This window comes from Schistocerca piceifrons, chromosome 7 (assembly GCF_021461385.2).
Source record: "Schistocerca piceifrons isolate TAMUIC-IGC-003096 chromosome 7, iqSchPice1.1, whole genome shotgun sequence".
Taxonomy (NCBI): domain Eukaryota; kingdom Metazoa; phylum Arthropoda; class Insecta; order Orthoptera; family Acrididae; genus Schistocerca; species Schistocerca piceifrons.
Window position 1 is genome coordinate 332,230,522 of NC_060144.1, and position 19,421 is coordinate 332,249,942.

The 19,421-nt window shown below is 42.8% G+C and overlaps 1 protein-coding gene across 1 annotated transcript in view; it reads left to right on the forward strand.

Annotated features, from left to right (window-relative positions):
- LOC124804704 (protein groucho) overlaps positions 1-19,421 on the forward strand; it is a 721,164-nt gene that overhangs the window by 122,830 nt on the left and 578,913 nt on the right. The gene's annotated exons all lie outside the window — the stretch shown is intronic.

Below are 19,421 nucleotides of genomic sequence, written 5' to 3' on the forward strand. Positions count from 1 at the left end.
AATTTAGTAACGTAGTCAAACATTAAAGGAGTTAGATTTTGACTTAATTTTATGTGACGTACGTATAGATGTTGGTTACGTTCGCCTTTATTATTTAGTTTTTCAGTCATTGTGCACTCATTTGAGCCTTTGTGGTCCATCATAGTTGGATGGACTTCCCACTATTTTGTTGGAAAGATGGTATAAAAATCGCCTGAAAACCATGCAGGATATGTATTTATCTATTCCAAGATGGCTGGAAGCTGTTTTAAATGCCAGCGGGTGTCTTGCACCGTATTAGTCCTGGCAGTGTGTCGTGTTTTTGGCGTTTCCATGTTTTTGCCCAACCCTGGTATATGTTACAGTGATGCCAACTGTGAAAGATGTCACAAATTCTGATCGATAAAGGAACAGTACCGCTGTCCACGAGAGCTAATCATTTAGTGGCTTCCCTGAAACTGATTTCCAGTTGCTTTCGAAATTTCAGTGAGAGTGTGCCATTCAACTTTGTCAAAAGCATCTTCTAAATCTACAAATGCTGTGAGTGTTGGTTTTCCTCTCTTCAGTCTGTTTTCTGTCAGTATAAGTCGTAGGATCAGTATTGCCTAGCGTAGGGGTTTTCCTATATTTCTCCGGGACCGAAACTGATCTCCCCCAAGGTCGGCTCCTAAGTGCCTTTCCATTCTTGAATAAATAATTCGTGTACGTATTTTGAAGAAGACAGTGAAGCACAAAATTCTTCTTCTTCTTCTTCTTCTTCTTAGGTCTTCAACCATGACATCAGTTGGCAGCATCTCGACATGGTATTATGTCTTTGGCCTTCCTCTTGAGAGCGGTACAAGGTCGCGCTACCTGTATCCTCTATTGTTCCGTTGATTTATTCCATTCTCGGTCTATCTCTTATGTTCTACCTCTCTACTATCCCTTCTATAATACGAGGGAATAGTGCCCATATGATAGTTTGTAGGGGAGGGGGGGGGGCTAGACTTCGGGTATGGAGTATTTTTAATATTTTGAAAGATGAATGGTGAATTGTAAATAGCCATAAAAAGGTTCCAGTTCCGATGTATTAAAAATCTGCGCAGTAGCGACACTGATATCATTTCCTTAAGGAAAAATACCTGACTAAACTATATTTTTTTCCTTTCCTTGTGAGCTGTGAAGGCTTGACTCCGGGTATGAGCGCCGTTTGCGCGAGGGCTATTTCTTTTTTCAACCTCCGATCTTTCGTGAAATTAAGAGGACCGTGAAAATCCGGGTGAAGCTTAGTGGAGATGTGTCTCTAGTATGCCCGTCTATCGCGTCACGTCGCACCTTTCCGTTCTTGACCACATAAGCTGCCTAGAGAATAGTGTCTCCCGCCATGCGTTAAGGCCTGCTGAGGGCTTTAGCCTGACTTCATTCAGTAGACGTAATGTAAAAGTTACGTTTCCTCCTTCGTGACAATTCTCGGGCGCACGAAGACGCTCCTGCAGCATTGTTGACGAAAAGTGTTTTATCAACCACCATACAGCTTGGACTTGGGGTCCTTTGATTTTTTTTCTCTTTGTTCACCTGAACAGCTGGCTATGAGGGCAGCATTTTGGCGAAGATAGCGAGCTGCAGAGCAGCGTAGACAACAGGTGGAAATCACAAGCCTTCTGTAACGAAAGTATTGGAAAGTTAGTACCACGCTACGACAGATGCCGAAGTCGGAGCGGAAGTTGGTAACACGTAGGTTTTTTAAATTAAAATACAGAACGTAGGTACGTTGAACATTTTATTTCGTTGTTCCAATGTGTTACATGTACGTTTGTGAACTTATCATTTCTGAGAACGCATGATGTTACAGCGTGATTACCTGTAAATACCACATTAATGCAACAATTGCTCAAAATGATGTCCGCCAACCTCAATGCATTTGACAATACGTGTAACAACATTCCTCTCAACAGCGAGTAGCTCTCCTTCCGTAATGTTCATACATGCATTGACAATGCGCTGACGTATGTTGTCAGGCGTTGTCGGTGGATCACGATAGCAAATATCCTTCAACTTTCCCCACAGAAAGAAGTCCGGGGACGTCAGATCCGGTGTACGTGCGGGCCATGGTATGGTGCTTCGACGACCAATCCACCTGTCATCAAATATGCTATTCAATACTGCTTCAACCGCACGCGAGGTATGTGCCGGACATACATCATGTTGGAAGTACATCGCCATTCTGTCATGCAGTAAAACATCTTGTAGTAGCATCGGTAGAACATTATATAGCAAATCAGCATACATTGCACCATTTAGATTGCCATCGATAAAATGGGGGCCAATTATCCTTCCTCCCATAATGCCACGCCATACATTAACTCGCCAAGGTCGCTGATGCTCCACTTGTCGCAGCCATCGTGGATTTTCCGTTGCCCAATAGTGCATATTATGCCGGTTTACGTTACCACTGTTGGTGGATGACGCTTCGTTGCTAAATAGAACGCGTGCAAAAAATCTGTCATCGTCCCGTAATTTCTCTTGTGCCCAGTGGCAGAAATGTACACGACGTTCAAAGTCGTTGTCATGCAATTCCTGGTGCATAGAAATATGGTACGGGTGCAATCGACGTTGATGTAGCATTCTCAACACCGACGTTTGTGAGATTCCCGATTCTCGCTCAATTTGTCTGCTACTGATGTGCGGATTAGCCGCGACAGCAGCTAAAACACCTACTTGGGCATCATCATTTGTTGCAGGTCGTGGTTGACGTTTCACATGTGGCTGAACACTTCCTGTTTCCTTAAATAACGTAACTATCCGGCGAACGGTCCGGACACTTGGATGATGTCATCCAGGATACCGAGCAGCATACATAGCATACGCCCGTGTGGCATTTTGATCACAATAGGCATGCATTAACACGATATCGACTTTTTCCGCAATTGGCAAACGGTCCGTTTTAACACGGGTAATGTATCTCGAAGCAAATACCGTCCGCACTGGCGAAATGTTACGTGATACCATCCCCTTAACATGTTTGTGACTATTACGGCGCCATCTGTCACAAAGCGAAAAAGTGGTCCAACTAAAACATTCATATTTATTTACGTACTACACGAATATGTAATAAAAAATAGGGATTCCTATTTTAAAAAATGCAGTTGATATCCGTTAGACCTATGGCAGCGCCATCTAGCGGGCCAACCATATCGCCATCTGGTTTCCCCCTTCAAGCCAGATGAGTTTCGTTCTTTGTAGTTTTTTCGTTTGATGCTTATGTCGTGAGATATTTGGCCCGGTCAGTATCAATGGACCACCCTGTATATTTCTAGTTCAAGGGAGAACATTTTAACTGAAAGTCGCTGCCAGGAATCGGCGAAGAAATAAGATATTGCAGTGCCTGTGTTGCTGAGAAGAACGATGCGATGTTCCTTCGTACAATTAGGCCTGCATACAAGGTAGTGACATTCAGTTAAAAGTCTTCCGCTGTACGGGAATTAAGTAATCTATGTGCGAGTACAGGTTGTGACGACATATGGAACTTTGGGTCTGGCCGTGAGACGTGCCTGGTTAGCCAATGTGCTAAGGCGATCGCTCGCATAAAGCGGAAAATCCGGATTCGAGTCCGGATCCGGCACAAATTTTCACTGCCGTCATTCACTAACACAGCTGATGGTTACGAATACATTTGACGTATGTAGAGAAGAGCTGCAAGGTGTAGCTAAACGTTACAAATCAAACATTTTTTATCTTCGCTGTGGTTTCCATTCCGCGGCCGATTCTCCATGCTTTGAAGCACCTCTTCGTTTGATACCTTGTGTGAAAAAATTGTACTGCTGTAGTCTGAGCGAGTGTTGGGAGAATAAGTTAGTAGAGGACGCCACTGTTCCCCAACGCCGTCGTCAAATGTTTATTCCCGAGAAACTTTGACGAAACCGTTTCGTTAACGGTCTGTGTGAATGGCGCCTTTTGAAAGGCGTTATGGAATGTTTTTCATGTTCGTGTATACGTAACTTAAAGCGGAAAACCACTAGGCCTAAGAGGATGCCGAGGAAGAAGCAAGCAGGTGATGTTAATGTAACGGCGCTGATAGGGGCGTGTCTTCGAAGTCGTTTGTGCTTACCGTATAAAGTAAACGAACTTTTTAAAAATAAATAAATGAAAAGACAAGTCTGACGCAGAACAACCGTTTATTATTCATTAGAAATAGAACGTCTTTGCAGCGATCCAAATGGCTAAGGAGAGTGTTGTTCTTTTTAAAAAGTACTTGGAAGTTTGAGTTGCGTCCGGTAAACATCATTAAGGAGACCCGAGAAAAGAGGAGCAGCGGCTCGTTAAGATGGGCGGTGGCGTGTAAACGCCGCGGCATGGCTCGGCACGGCTCGCTTGTAGCGGGGGGCGCTTTACAAGACCCGAGCAGACACTGTATAGTGTATGGGAACAGCGTGCCCGGGGCAGGAATGTGGGGGGACCGCGCCAGGGGTGCGCAAAACCGCCCGCGCCCTGCCGCACACCACACTGCGCCCCGAAGCGCAGCCCTGGAAGACAGCTGCACTGACGCGCCACTGCCAGAAAGCGGGTCGCGGGGAACAGCGTGATACTAAAATGTCCGCGAGGCCGCTGCGGCATACTGCAAGGTGGTCCGTACGAGTGGAACCACCCTTCTAAAACAAAAATAGCCGGGTAAACAGAAGTCTGCAGTCAGGCAGTATGAGAATGGGAAAAGCGAAAAAACCAGTGAGGCAATGTACCAACATAATAGCCATTTTGAAAGCCACCACCTTGGAAGCAACTCGTAATTTTCAGGTGGAAAGGAGGACAGGTGACGTACCCGTCAGAGAGAGAATTTTAGTGCTAGTTCATGCATGCTGGATCTTGTGAAATCGACAGTCTTTAATGATTGTTGGTTCATACCTCAAGCAGACACAGATACTTCTAAAATGTTTTATTTCAGTGACATAACCGGTTCCGGGCATCATACCTCTCTTCAGGTGGCTAACGTTTCCAATTTCATTAATCTGTTCGTCAGCAGCATGTCGCCAGCTCCAGCATTGCACATCAATATTTGAATATATAGCGCCACTATATATGTTGCTCCGATAGTAAAAACATGCTAACGGCCTTTTTTTATTTACGTATATGGTGAAAAAGTTGTATCCAATTATTACGTGCCAGTGGATGGCGCTTTGTCTTGCTATGACCCATACGATTTCCCTGAACAGTGTGTAAACATTTGCAGACCAGACAGCAGACATATTCTAAATACATCACTTTGACACACAAAACACAGTTCATAATATTCTTCATGTCAGTTTAAGCATCACACATGTGATTCACCCATTCGATGTTTTTATTTTGAAAGCAAAGACAATCCAATAAGCAAAGATATCATTAATCCTCTATTGAGGAAAGGCCTAAACTAAACTAATAAAATAAGTGGAAAATGCAACGTGTTAATAATAGAGAAATGCCTATATTCTAAGAATGAATCATTATTTAAGTCTATTATTATTGAGCTCTCCTTCTTAAGGTTACTGCAGTTAATGAAAGAAAGTTTTACACCAGACGCATTTGGCTTTTATTTGCAAAGCATCTATTGCGATCATTCTGTAAATGTAGATACACGTTTTTGTACAATTTATTTTTATGTATTTCTTTATAAAGTTGGCGTGCAATTTACTTACGGTGTTCCTGCTTCTTGTCATATACGCCGCAAGTCATTGCTTTTTCCCTCTTTGTTAGCGGAGTTTGTGGTCGAAAGAAACGTCCTTGTACATTTACACTTGCCAGTTTTTTTTAAGCACTTTTTCTTACGCTGCGTTGGCGTTGTTTGCACGTCACCTCACTTTACAAATAGAAGTGCAGTTACATGTGTTCCGCACTCAGCACTGATTACAGTGTATAAGTTTGTTTTCCGTGTAGGTTTTGAGCCTTGCCAACGTGTGATTTTTAAAAATATGTAATTCGTCTAAGTGTGTGTGTGTGTGTGTTTATTTGTGGCATGTAGGAGGGGAGAGAGAGAGAGAGAGAGAGAGAGACGAATTATATACAAAATCATAGATTGGCAAAGTTCACAGCCTACACGAAAAACAATTGAACAAACATAAACACTATAATATTGTACTTAGTGCAAAACACAGGTAACTGCAGTTTCTCTTTCTAACGTGAGTTGACGTTCAAAAAAGAAATCCTCTTTTTTATCGATGACAACCAAAATGTACAAATGTATGTATCCATATTTCCGACGACCGCACATAATTTGTATATAAAAGCAAAAAGCCTCTGGTGTAACATAATCTTTAATTAATTGGTGTATGCTTAAGACGGAGAAACCAGTAACAACTGCGGAAAATGATTATGCAAACATATATTTTTTAAAGAACTATGGCCCAAGTTTTTTAACAACTACCAGCGGAAATTTTAACGAAACATTATGAAGCCATCAGACTGCATACTATAAATTACACACACGGTCCCCCCCGTCCCCCGCCTCGTGATGAATGGGTGTTGTGTGATGTCCTTAGGTTAGTTAGGTTTAAGTAGTTCTAAGTTCTAGGGGACTGATGACCATAGATGTTAAGTCCCATTGTGCTCAGAGCCATTTGAACCAACCCCCCCCCCCCCCCCCCCACACACACACACACACAAAAACACACAAAGAATTTTTCATGATTATTACCGTTTATAATTTAGCTGAGATCAATGTAAAATTACACGATAAAAACAGTGGTGCCCTGTATTTAAGCGTGTCATTCATTCGAGTGTTATGTCACCTTTTTCACAGAACGAAGTAAATACTCCGATACAGGCTGCAGGACATGCTCGACATGTTGTCCAGCACATTGTAAGGTTATTATCCGTTTCATCGATTCCTCACTGACTTAAACTAGTTCACAACTAGACGCTCTCTGAGGTATGCGATATTTCCAGTCCTCATCGCGTACCTGTTTGCCTTTACATGTCCCCACTGATAGAATTCTAAACGTAAACCTGAAGAACGTGGCGGCCACTCCATCAGCCCTCTAGAACCCATTCGTCTCCGGGGTAACTGAATGTCCAGGTAGATGGGGAAACGACGATTGTCGTCTAGCGAGCGTGTCACCCATTCTGCAAACTTAACGCGAAGATCTGGACGTTACTCGGCGAGATGTTCTAACTTAAGCGTTTTGCAAGCCTGTCATTTACGTGCTGACAATTTCCATTATTGGCGTATGGCTGACCTCAATATACTGCGAATGGGGGCAAGTTCTGAGGTTGATCTTGTTTCATCCGTAGCCGTATTCTATCGTCCATCTTTTGGTTTCCCTGCGACAGAGACAGTTTTACCGAATTTGGTGAGAAGTTTCATCACCGTACTGTGGATAATGTGTGTTCGTGTAGGTGGTGTCGGTTGAAATCCTCTGCTATGAAACAGGTGCCCCTCTCTCCTGAAAGAGGCTAACAGCAATGCGTTGGGCCTGTGTTAACGCCATCAGCTTACACGTAACGTGTAATGAAGAAAAATCAGTCTTAACCGGAGAAAGAATAAAGCTGTGCTCAAATTAAAGGAACCCTTTTTTCTACTCTAATTCTGTCTGTATGATATGTCACATGACCCCCTTTCCTTATGAAATTTACTGGTTACATCCAGGATGGCGGCTTACAAAATGACCACCATGATGGCAACATAGCCTCAGAAGTTTTCACCCCTCGCCCAATCTGCTACTTGACTTTAGGTATGTGTTTATCCAGCTCTTTTTATTTTAGGCGGGTGATTCCATATCTAAGAACCACTGCGTAGAATGGCATGAATAACTTTGCGTGAGATTTGACCATAGATCATTCACTAGCCATCTTCATTGAATACAAGTTTGAGATATTCTTTACTGTGAATGTGATTCAATGACAGTAGGAGGTATCAGTCACATTTTTTCCCGAATGTAAAGTAGGTGCAAACCAGCAAACTGATTTCATACAACAGTTAATTAGACATCATCAACCATCACCCACTGATGTAGCAACACCCCTCATCAAAATAACATATTAATTTTAAAATTAATCATGAAATTTTTAAATGAATGCAACCTTAGTCGGTAAAATTCCAAAACACTGAGAGGTGACTCTATGACCTTCAGCCCAAATCTCACAAAAGACAAAAAAAGCTCTTTCGTAACAATAATATAAATAACAATAGCATCCATTATGGACTACGATGTGAGGACTGCACCTGTAGATTACAATAATGATGTATATAATATTCTGCGCCAGTCACACGTTACTTCATTCACTATGCGTTTCGACGGTTAGTCCATAATGATTAGGTCCAAGGCAATTGTTCATACAGCTGTTCGTAGTGGTAATCATCAGTGATTTGTTGCAGCAAAAGATTAGGTTCCGACTGGCAAATGCAAGAAGACAATATTTGTGCTGCATTCTGACGCGGAAAGTTGCATATTTGGACCAATTAGTTCCAAAACGTCGCGCATAAAACTAGGATTTTTCCGGGGCTCATTCACGGGTGATAGAAAGGTCGGGTCAAATATTTTGGATAGCCCTTGGGCTAAGGACCATTTGTATAAATAAAAAAAAGGATGGTCTTACTTTGACTATCACACGGCACAGGACCAGTTTTAAATTACACACTTCCTCCAACTTAGGAGCAAAACAGTTCTTTTTTTAATCAGATGTGTTCTACGGTGCGTCTTAAGGGCTTATGAAGACACCATTTAGTTCATGGCCAGTTCCCCAGAAACCCGAAAAAAAGTTTTTCGCTATTTTTCGCCTTCAGCAGCGGATATCTAAGTAACTAACTGCTCAAACTTTAACGATGTATTCTCTAGACATTTGTCTAAATAAAAGTGCCTTCTTCCCGTTTTCAAAAATCTTTATCCGTTATCGAGAAACATGGTTTCTGGGAACCAACCGCGGATTCCCAGACTTTATGCACAGCAAATGGCTGTAATTTTTACGATATATTCCTAAGATTCCGATCTTGAACATCGTTGAAAATATTCTTCATATCTTTATCCGTTTCCGAGCTACAAAGGTTCAAAGTTATACTACTTCTACATGTAAAATACGCTCTCAAAATCCAGTGTGAGACGGAAACGTAGTTTTTAGTGATGTACCACCGACAAATATGTTGCAAAGTGACTCTGTTATCATCAGAAGTAGTACTGAAGCACTTGCAAAATTTTTGTGCACGTAAAAATCCGGTCGGAGGTTTAAAATTAGTTTTACATTATTTCAGTTTCACTCAAGTAAACTATAAATGCCGGCCGCGGTGGTCTCGCGGTTCTAGGCGCGCAGTCCGGAACCGTGCGACTACTACGGTCGCAGGTTCGAATCCTGCCTCGGGCATGGATGTGTGTGATGTCCTTAGGTTAGTTAGGTTTAAGTAGTTCTAAATTCAAGGGGACTGATAACCACAGCGGTTGAGTCCCATAGTGCTCAGAGCCATTTGAAACTATAAATATTTTGCCAGCTTCATAAAGTTCTTTTCTTAACAAATTTTGCACCTTTTTAAACAGAAAATTCTATATTATTTTATAGGTTTGAAAACTGATAATCTGATTTATTAGCGTTTTACGGCATTCCAACTTCCGTAGTCTAACAAACCTACTCTGTTTTGTACTTAATTTGCTGGCCTTTTTTGTCTTGTTTGCCGTAAGTTCAGAGGGGTTCTACTAACATAACTTGTACTTTTGTTTCCTTCTAATTTGTAATCTTATTTTTCTGAGACAAACACAAAAAGACTATATATTGTCTCAAGGATATGAGAGAGAAAAAAGAGAATGAGAGAGGGGGGGGGGGTGGGAGGGGGGGGGGGGCTACGACGGTTCAACCAGACGAGTTTCAAGTCTGTAGCAGCTGGGAGTGTAAATATTAGCTCGGGAAAGCCTCGGCGACTTTGCTTCTTCCTCGAGACTATTGCTGTTTGACATCGTGTTCGCCTCTGCGCCATCTTAAAAACGAGTGCGCCGTGCAACTAGTGGTGAGAGTACATCTCTCTTCCGCCTTTCTGCTCTCGGCCTTGAGTCCTAGCATTCTACGGTTTTTCCCTCGAGCTTAGAAAGCGGCCAGAAATATATTACGAAAAAGAAGAAGGAAGACACAGTGTAGAAACGTGCCATTTGTACTCGGGCAACAAGTTTCGCTGCATTTAGTACCCACGGTACGAAAACTTTTTTGCAAAGCTATTAAATATATTTTGAGTAGGAATAAACCTTTCTACGTTACAGATAGAAATTGTGCTAGATTTTAAAATGACACTCTTTGTCACCCTGTTGTTATCTCCAAATTACTGACAGATTGTATAACTACTCGTATTTACTATCTTTTCTTTTCAAAGATTCAAAGCTTTTTCTTAACTAATCAAAAAATCTCCCCTTCGATAGTTTTAGGAACAGGAAGCTAATAGACGGGAAGGACTTCGGCACATTGTGGTACCACCTCCCTGCTCGTCATGACTGGCAAGCTCGCTACTTTGCATGCTGCGTTTAACGAAATAAAAACGCTTTGGATCAAAAGGCGTCGGTTCGATCCCATTTGCAGGATTTGAGAGCAATATTACGGTCGTGGATCGATTCCACAGCTGCAAAATGAGAAGTGGTAGCAACACAAAATTAAATATTTTTAAAGGACTCCTGGTAAAAACTGCATTATTATTATTATTATTATTATTATTATTATTATTGATTTTCAGTGCGTACTGTATAATGATAAAAACGTATAGAATCTGGTTAAGGTGAGGGAAAACATTTGCGCCAAGGTTTCGCAAGGCACAGTGGGTTTACGTTTAAGCTGCAATCTAGGTCGCTGCAGCGACAATGACCACAATGGTGGAAGGACCCGTCGTCGGAAACAGAGGGCCTTCCTATAAGGAGAAGGGTGCTGGGGACGTCTCGTCTCTAATGCTGAGTGGGTTCCTATAAAACCCCTAAAACCGATTGTCTTCAGTGTGTCTGCTAGAGTGGTTCGTCCCATGTTTCCAGCCCAGTCGGTATCGTAGGCATGCTACTCCCACAGGGAGAAGAAAAGAATTCATCTCCGTTAAGTTTTCTGGTAAGCTCGATTTTGCACGAGGCTTCAGATTGCGAAAATCTCTGTCATCTTCGCTGAGTTTGAAATAACGGCCCTGATCTCATTTCATGTCTCAAAGCAATAAAACTCCCCCCGTTATGCAACTCTGCCACCTCCCTCGTTCACTTCCTCGGCAAAGTACTCGTAGTCCGGGAACACTTTCAGCTATTAATTGCACAAGAACCAAACATTGTACAGGTATCATACATATGGTGGGCTTATTTCAGTAGTGGTACAGCGCAAATTGTAGGACACACAGACGTAGACGAAGAAAATATTAGAATCGTGGGCCGGCCCGGGTGGCTGAGCGGTTCTAGGCGTTACAGTCTGGAACCGTGCGACCACTACGGTCGCAGGTTCGAATCCTGCCTCGGGCATGGATGTGTATGATGTCCTTAGGTTAGTTAGGTTTAAGTAGTTCTAAGTTCTAGGAGACTGATGACCACAGCAGTTAAGTCCCATAGTGCTCAGAGCCATTTGAACCATTTAGAATCGTGGAGAACATACACTCTTGGAGACGTCTGGCTAAGTTGTGCACCGTCAGTGTTATGTTTTACATGTCATTGTTGCCTTGCGACTTACGCCACTGCTTGTTTAGCGGTAACATCAATCGTTCCAGCGATCAGAATGTCCTTTGCAAGCACACGGGTTAGAGAGCAAGGAGCATTTGAGCTTGATAATTGCGACCGGAGGACACCTAGGACGAGGACGGTGTCGTGTATTCTCCGCCCTGTGAATGTTCCGCCCTGTGATGTTTCGCCCAGAAAAGGTCGAGGAAGGGCCCACTAATCCCTTGGGGACGCGAGCTAGCATGCTCAAGCCGTACCGTACTAGCCATACTATATGTTGCATGTAACAGTTTCAGTGTTACTAGTTCTGATATGTATATGTTTTTATGTAGAGAGTTCTTACTGATTAAAAGTAAAAAAAGTAAAAAACTGATTCTATTAATTTATGCAGAAATTTGGTTTAGAACACATACACAGCGACGTTGCCCAAGTGAAGTACCATATAAGTAAATAAATAAATAAATAAATAAATAAGTAAATTGCGGTCAGGTTTTTGAAGGGCCATTTGTTGGCTGGTTCAATGCTGAAATTTGTTAAACTTACGTCAGAGATGCACTTGACCCAAAGGACGTGAAAGAAGGTGCAAAAATATTATAGTTCAAAGAGTGCATTTGTAGATGATCAAAAAATTGTGGAGACTAACAAAAATTAAGAACCGGGTAAAGAGGTAGTTCTTGATAAAACTGACGGACTTAAAGAAAACGTAGAAAATCTTTGACGTAATTGTCATGCAAAAGAAGACAGTGTATTAGTTGAAGAAAAAGCAAATGAAAAAGAATCCAGTGAAAGTAGTAGTAATATTTTCTTTTCTGACATCTGTCAGTGACCTTTGACTGTCTTGGAAATCTAACAGTTGAATCATCAAAATAGTTAGTGACGATATATTTAAAAACAAACATTACTCATTCGTTTTTGTTTAACAAACAATGAGATAAAAAAAGTGTTAACTAACAGGTAACGCCTGACTCTTCTATATCAGTCACACCGTGAGAATGTTTTTAGAACTTGGATGGCACATTCAACTAAAAATCACAGTTTGTACTATTCTTGTTATAGTCTCTTTACCACAGGCACGAGTTTGAACAACGCATATGAATTTGTTAAAAGTTTTCAAGCGTGGTTGAATTTTTAAACCGTAAAACCTTAGGAACAAGTCTAACTGTAAACAGAAATACCTTAACTAGACAGCACCTCAAACGAAGAATGGTCGTATCGGAGTTAGTAAATAAATAAATGATTTTGTGAGGATGGTAATTGGTGACGATGGCAGAAGCGCGTTGGGTGCCAAAATACATAGCTAAACCACTGCGTAAACATCAGTCTGAAGCAGAACAAAATATTCGACGTGTAAATAACAAAATAGGAAATTAATGCAGTTCTGTGTGAGCTCGAAATTGATCACGGCAAATATCGCCGAGTCATTCAATAACTTATTATTTAAATAGCTTTTTATCCTGTCTCCTGATTTATCGTCGCGTAACAGGAAACTGCTGCCATCATCCGTAGTTAATAGCTCTGCTTAAAGTTCAGTCTCTTCTCTTGTCTCTGGATCCCTCTCACTTGCCTGCAACTTTGCCCTTTGCTTGTATAACGTGCTCTTCGTTGTTCGCTGGTCAGGCATTTCTGTCACAAAGTGGTACCCTCGATTATGCAAGCTACCTAGCTCCTCTGAATAGATTTTGGAAATAGACGTATTTTCCTCTCGTGCCCTCTTCTTTGCCTGGTTCAGAGTCCTCTGTACTTTCAACCTTGCGTCATCCGGAGCTCCACATTGATGTTCGTGCGAAAAGAGCACTGTAGAATCCTTGGTTTTAGGCTTTCCTCGTCGGTGCTTCTCTTTCTGTTTTGAACAGCGCCAAATCAGTCTCATCTTCCTTCGTTTTCTTCACTGTGTAATAATAACCTTCATAGTGGCAACTAGGCTTACCACGAATTGTCGCTGAAACTTGTGTATCACAACTACTGAGGTGGTAATATCCAGATGGCACGATATGAAGTCTACGAAAACTAGAGCGATACTAACAGGCAGACGGGACTGTGGCATATGTCACTCTGTGACTGTGCAGGCGGAGTTCGGCCGAGTCTACGGAAAAGGTAGAGCAAGGTGATTAGGACGGTCCGGCTGCAGGTAGGGCGGGGCACAATGGACGCAGGTACGAGGCGGAGAGTTCGCAGATTTCTAGTGGGGCGGAAAGTTAGCAGGGCGGAGAATTCATACATTCGACAAGGACACCTTAACGGGAGGCGGCAATTCTTCACGCAGTTGACGACGACCCTAGTAGTGTCAGAACAAGACATGTAGCAGCAACACTGAATGTTGACCACGTGATTGTCGGACGAGTGTTACGCGAGGGCCAGGTGTATCCATACCATTTACAGCGTGTGCAGCACTATCAGCAGCTTATTTCTTGCACGTGTACCCTTCTGCGAATGTTTTATTTAACAAAGTGTCAACCCTACTGTTTGTGCAATGGTGCTGTTCACAGATGAGGCTTCGTTTCAAGGATATCGGATTGTAAATTTTCACAAGCGGCATATATGGGCAGACGTCAGTCCTCACGCAACTGTTGACGATTCTCTGTCAATGTTTGAGCCGGCATTGTTGGTGACTATTTTGTAGGGCCTTGCGTTCTTCCATCCAGGCTCAGCGGACAAAGTTATCATAATTTCGTAGAGAATGTTCTACCTGATCTGTTAGCAGATGTGCCTTTGGCTGTGCGACAAAACGTGTACTTCATGTACGAGGGAGCACCTCCTCGTTTAAGTGTTAACGTCCGTCAGCTTCTAAATAGCAGAATCGGTGACGGATGGATAGGTAGGGATGGACCAATTGCCTGGCCTCCACGCTCTCCGGACGTAAACCCATTGGACTTTTATTTGTGGGTGCATTTGAAAGCTCTTGTGTATGGAACACCAGTACAAGATGTGTGGAGTCTCCGTGCCCGTATTATGGAAGGCTGAGAAACCATGTGCAATGCTTCAGGCAAACATCAGTGCACCCGATATTCACTACGACGGCGAGTTGATATTTGTATCTATGCCTACGGAGGGCACATTAAGCATCTCCTGTGAGAAAGAGGTGAATGTGGTATACTGGTTCGTTTAAATGAGTTGTAACATGGAAACAAAGCGTTTCCAAACCCATGTTTGTATAACACAATTTCTTCGTCTACGTGTGAGGAATTTGTCCTGCTATTCGTGCCGTACGTTTTTGTTACTACCTGTGGACAGTAAATCAGAAAACGCCCGTTTTGACTACCTTGCGATATTCCTTGCTTTGGAGCTGTGATATGCGTTGTTCAGTGTGGTTTAGTGTAAGAGTGTGAACTAAAGATACACTGATGTAACAATAGTTATGGGATACCTAGTAATATTGTGTGGGACCTCTTTTGCCCGGCGTAGTGTAGCAACTCGACTTGGCTTGAACTCAACAAGTCGTTGGAAGTCTCCTGCAGAAATACTGAGCCATGCTGCTTCTATAGCCGTCTGTAATTGCGAAAGTGTTGCCGGTGCAGGATTTTATGCGCGAACTGACCTCCCGATTATGTCCCATATATCTTCGATGGGATTCATGTGGGGTGATGTGGGCGGCGAAATCATTCGCTTGAATTGTGCAGACTATTCTTGAAACCAGTCGCGAACAATTGTGGCCCGGTGAGGTGGCGCATTGTCTTCCATAAAAATTCCGTCCTTGTTCGGGAACATGAATGGCTGCAAGTAGCCGAACATAACCATTTCCAATCAATGACCGGTTCAGTTGGAACAGAGGACCTAGTCTATTCCATGTAAATACAACCCACCCTTCTATGGAGACACCATGACACAGTGCTTTGTTGATAACCTGGGTGCATGGCTTCGTAGGGCCTGCGCCACATTCGGACCCTACCATCAGCTCTTACCAACAGCAATCATCACTCAAGTGACCAGGCCACGCATTTCCAGCCGTCTAGGGTCCAACCGATGTGGTGACGATTCCAGGAGAGGCGCTGCAGGCGATATCGTACTGTTAACAAAGGCACTCGCGTCGGACGTCTACTGCAATACCCCATTAACGCCATATTTCGCCGCACTGTCGTAACGGATACGTTCGTCATGCGACCCACATTGAGTCCTACGGTTATTTTGCCCAGTGTTGCTTGTCTGTTAGCACTGATAACTCTAAGCAAACATCGGTGTTCTCAGTCGTTAAGTGAAGGCCGCCGGCACTGTTGGCCGTGGTGAGAGGTAATGCCTTAAATTTGGTACCCCCGGCACATTCTTGACACTGTGGATCTCGAAATACTGAATTCCAGTACCATTTCTGAAATTGAATGTCTCATGCATCTAGCTCCAACTGCCACTCCGTGTTTCAAGTCTGTTAATTTCGGTCGTGCGGCCGTAATCACGTCTGAATATACTTTGTTTACGCGATACTAGCGCAATCTGTATATGTGCATATCGCTGTCCCATGACTTTTTGTCGTCTCAGCGTATAATCTAGTTTGGAGGAAAATAGGATCGTGTCAGAATTACGCTCCAAGGAAAAATTCTTATTGGAAGTCTCCAAGGCACGGTTCACCAAAACTTGCCACGAGATGGATACAAATCCTGTCTCACACACCGTACGCTGCGCCAACGTCTCCAAACAGCTGCGCAATATTTACCCTGTGTGATGAGAAAACCAGGGGCGGGATAGAGCACGTGAAATCTTGCGGCGCCGCTCGGCTTCTGTCCGCGCTGTGCATGTTTGTTCTCGTAATGGGCGATCACTGCGGTCGCTGCTTTTGGAAAGTCTGTTCAGACAGCACAATCTCCAGTTTGGCGGCCTCTGTCCCCTGCGACGGATGGGAGATGAGGAACACACTGTGGCGTTTCTGTCACATTTTTCGCCCACATTACAATTCTATTTTACTTCTACTCGCTATCACTGAGACAAGAACTTTCAGTAGCAGCAGGGTGGGGAGAGAGTATCCTGCACTGAGCTGTGCAGCGGATGGTTTCACAGCGTGCGAACGTGCCCGCTAGCGGTGACTGTATCGCGGTGGAGTACCGTTTAGACAGCCAGGAATCACATACTTAGCGTGGCGCGAAGCAGTACAGTGTTGTTAGTTAATATTTATCACTAGCTTAGCATCCGCTGCTGCGCTCTCGTAGACTGTATGGTCTGTACAGATTTTTTTGTTTTTCTATAATTGAATTTTTATCTTGTTAACAATTTGCAACATCATTTAAACTTTTCACACTAATTATGGCCTTAGAAGCATAGTCTTTTCGGAGTATACATCTGACATAAAAACGAATCGTGTCGGAAGTCTTTGTTAATGCTGCCTTTTGAGTTCTTGTGGTGATGTTTCCACAGAAACTTTCGCTCCCCAAACACAAAAATCATCCCCTTAGGGGATGAATTTCCAAAAAACACTGAACACGTACTTGTTTATTTCTAACCGAGACATCAAATACCAGTTTCCATAAATGTTGCTGTAGTAGTATTTTAATAACCACTATTTTACCCCTTTAGTGGCTGAATTTCCAAAAATGTTGAAACATATTTTTTTATAATTTTCTGACTGATAAACGACATACCAATTTTCGTAGTTCTAGCTTCAAAATTGCATTAAGAGCCACATGTTTTAAAAGGCATTTCATCACCTATTTTATCCCCTTAGGGATGCAATTTCGAAAAATGCCGTCGTAAACGACGCCTACAGTATAAGATCGGTTCCCTCTGCAAGTTTCAAGTTTCTTTCCTTAGTGGTTTTCGCTGGGCGCTGATGAGTCAGTAAGCGAGTCAGTCAGTCTGGACATTGCCTTTTATTTATAGAAATTTGAACACTGTTGTGCTCCTCCAACCATACCGTCAACAATTATTGCACTGATAGAAGGTTAATAATAATTTCATAAAATCATTAAGTAAAGTAAAATCATAAATGTGTAGAACATTCCAACTTGGTCAAAAGCGCGCACTGAATGAGCAGGCTCCAAACTGTTACTGTAACTCACTACGAGTCACCTACTGGGTACGAGCGAGGCAACACGCGTCAGGCCGTGAAGTGGAAAGGTGATTCTGATAATTATTCATCGCGATTAACAGTGCCTCGGAAAACGTTTGTGTTTAACAACTCACTAGACGTTTTATACCAGGTGTGAACAAAGGCAACTCGCACTTTTTGGACGATGTAGTGTAACGTGTAACGGAAAATCGTTTGTCGTGTTGAACAGTGACTTCATGAAGTTTTGGACATCTTGTGATATTGTGAGCCATTAGATTGTGTCTTGTTGCGATGCACTGAACTTAGTTATCTTCCACGGAATTTGATTTAATGAATGACCATAATCAGGCTCTCACTTGCGGCTCTTGTTCTTGATGACCAGTAAACGTTAATGGACAAACAGCAAGTCACATCCTATTTATTGGTAACTTTATTTCGTAGCAATGGATTTTCGCCCGCACTGCCACTTCAGTTTAGCATAGTTTGTTGTTTGAATGTCGAATCCTGTGCCCTTATCGAGAAGAAGCCAATCTGCACGAGACTTACGAAACAACTTTAGAAGACGCGAGGTAGCCAAACCAGTCAGTGATGCTAGGAAAGAGAAAGACATACCCTCATAAACTGTAGCATTGATAGACGGTGGCATTTCTGCAAGGTGGGTTGGGCATCTTACGAAACCCACGGTGTAACGGGTAATAATCCACCGTCGACATTCCTATATAGTTTTTTGAACATTACAACACGATAGCCCGCAACAAACGATTAGCTGGCCCTCTGCTTAGAAGACTTGTTGCACTCTGTCAGCTTGTTCTCTTAGTTTATCAGCATCACTAAACTTTCGGTAATAGCGTATACCTGCACTTTAGTGCTCAGACCTCATTCTCAGCATGGAAGGAAGACTTGCTGTGCCGTCAACGTTACGTCATTAGAGAAGGCATTCCCGAAAGCTATGAGGCACTTCATACACTTCTGACACTTTGCAATTTCCGTCTCAACGTCGCTTAGGCCTCTGTGACTAGCTGCACTTGTATAAAATATAAACTGCCCCTGAGTACACACTAGCTGAAGGAAAGAAGAAAGGAAGGAATCATTAGGGACGAATTGGTACAGGGATAAGGAAGGAAATCGGCCGTTTCCCTTCAAAGGAACCATCCCGACATTTGCGTGGAGTGAGTTGCGGAAGTCACGGAAAACCTAAATCGGGATGGTCAGACGAGAATTTGAAACATCGTCCTGCCGAATGTGAGTCCTGTGTGTGTTAACCACTGCGCCACCTCGCTCGGTCCCACTATCTGAAGATGAACCTTTATTGACTCGTAAGTTGGTTATTGCGAAAATACGTTTTTAAAGGGTGTCGTCGCAGTTTCTATACAAAACATTCGCGAAGATCTTTTTCTTAAGCTATATGGAACCTGCTTTGACTAAGCACATGAATACGTAGGGTGTAATGGGTATAACTGCCGGTATCTTTATATGTGATACGCACTCACACCAGTGTGCTGACAAAGAGGTCCTAAACCATATGACCTGATGTTTCTTGCGTGGTCGTAACTACACCACTAAGAGGACTATGCTTGTTAGTATAGATAGACTATTTTTCTCCCACGCGTCCACACTTCAACACCTGACTAGCTGCACAGGGGAAAAACAGCATTAATGGCTTGCTCTTGTCACATGTACTTGGAGATACTAACCAATCTAAAAACATACGACTTGTAACAGATATAACTGTTAGTATGCAAATGACGTAAATACTGATGTAATCTTGTTAAGTACACCGCCCTGAGCCACCAATACAAATATCTGCTCTTATACCCGTTACATCCTATATAATCAACAATTTGTAAGCTACGTCTGTCTCTTGCGTGCTACGACTGTGT